This window comes from Manduca sexta, chromosome 11 (genome assembly GCF_014839805.1).
Source record: "Manduca sexta isolate Smith_Timp_Sample1 chromosome 11, JHU_Msex_v1.0, whole genome shotgun sequence".
NCBI lineage: Eukaryota > Metazoa > Arthropoda > Insecta > Lepidoptera > Sphingidae > Manduca > Manduca sexta.
In genome coordinates, this window is record NC_051125.1 from 2,697,153 (window position 1) to 2,698,603 (window position 1,451).

A 1,451-nucleotide genomic window follows, 5' to 3' on the forward strand; every position below is an offset into this window, starting at 1 on the left:
AGTATTCATAAAATATGTTAATAGAAATAGCGGGGATAGCTTAGTTGTTTGTGGAACCGACTGCCGAGACGAATGTTCGCTCGATCAAAACCCAAGGGCACACACCTCTGACTTTTCTAAAATTATGTTTGTGGGTTTCTTTGTGAGTTATTGCTCGCTATAACAGTGAAGGAAAACACCGTGTGGAAACCTGCATACCTGAGAAACTCTCTATAGGAATTTTGAGGGTGTGTAAAGTCTACCAATCCGCACTAGGCCAGGCCTCATCCCTCTCAGTAATAGAGGCACGTGCCCAGCAGTGGGATAGTATATTATACAGGGCCGATATTATTTTATAAAGAATCTTAATAGACTTAAAGCCTTATTTATATTACCTTTGTGTTTGTTTCGCTTCTTCTGATAAACATCTTAACCTTGATAACAATTATAATGACTGCCTCGGTCTCGTTGTAACGCAGTACGACTGTAGTAGGTAGGTTGATCTCCGTATCGGGTAAAGGGACATTGGGATTTTCTACTCTGTATCAGCCTGGACTCTGGAATTTATTCCCTATATGGTCTCTCTCTATCACATCATGGGACGGAAAACACACGGCGCAATGTGGGTGACTAATTTAACCTTTGCCTATCCTTTCGGGGATAAAAAGCGAGAGTGTGTGTGTGTCAAAATATTAAGAAGGTTTACTTTCATTAGCAGAATGTATAATCAATTACTATAAGTAATGATGTTAATAAAATTGTTTAAGTTTAATCATTCTATAAAGTTGTTAATTTTGTTTCGGTTTGCACAGTCAGGTTGGCCGAGTGGTCTAAGGCGCCAGATTTAAGCTCTGGTTCCCGAGAGGGAGCGTGGGTTCGAACCCCACACCTGACATTACTTTGTTTAAATTCCACCTTTATGTTTTTGAATTTAAAACCGAATATGCTTTTGTTTACATTATTTTATTTACATTAATTGATCCAATTTAAAATAATTTTTATCAAGTTTAAAATTTTACTTATAACGCCTGTTTAATGTAAAGTAAGTCAAGTAAAAATAAACCAAGGTTATATTATATTAGGAAGAATTATTTTATATTTGAAAATTAACCCCTTATTCATAGATGTTTTTTTGTCTAAGGACGGAGCAAAGCTGTGATAACAAGTCTGTTTCTCAGTGCTGATGGCATTGCAGCCTTCGCAGTGCGTAGACATAGGGCCGTTGTGATTGGCTAATATTGTTGTAACCAAATAATCGCTCTCCGCTATACGTATTCTGTCTCATAATGAAATAGAGCCAGCCTTTCGCCATGTCGGGCACAAATTCCATACTCAGATGATACTGAGTAGAAAAACCCAATATCACTTTATCCGACCTGGGAAGCGAATCCGAGACCTAAGCAATGCAGTTGTATCGTAATACCACTACGCCACCGAGGCAGTCTTACATTAAAATGTTTTGTATAAACTCC

At 37.9% G+C, this 1,451-nt stretch overlaps 1 non-coding gene across 1 annotated transcript; it reads left to right on the forward strand.

The window, feature by feature from the left end:
• The first annotated feature begins 790 nt into the window (after positions 1 to 790).
• Trnal-uaa lies at positions 791 to 874 on the forward strand. The gene has a single exon. It is a non-coding gene; the product is annotated as a tRNA-Leu (tRNA).
• The last annotated feature ends 577 nt before the right edge of the window (positions 875 to 1,451 follow it).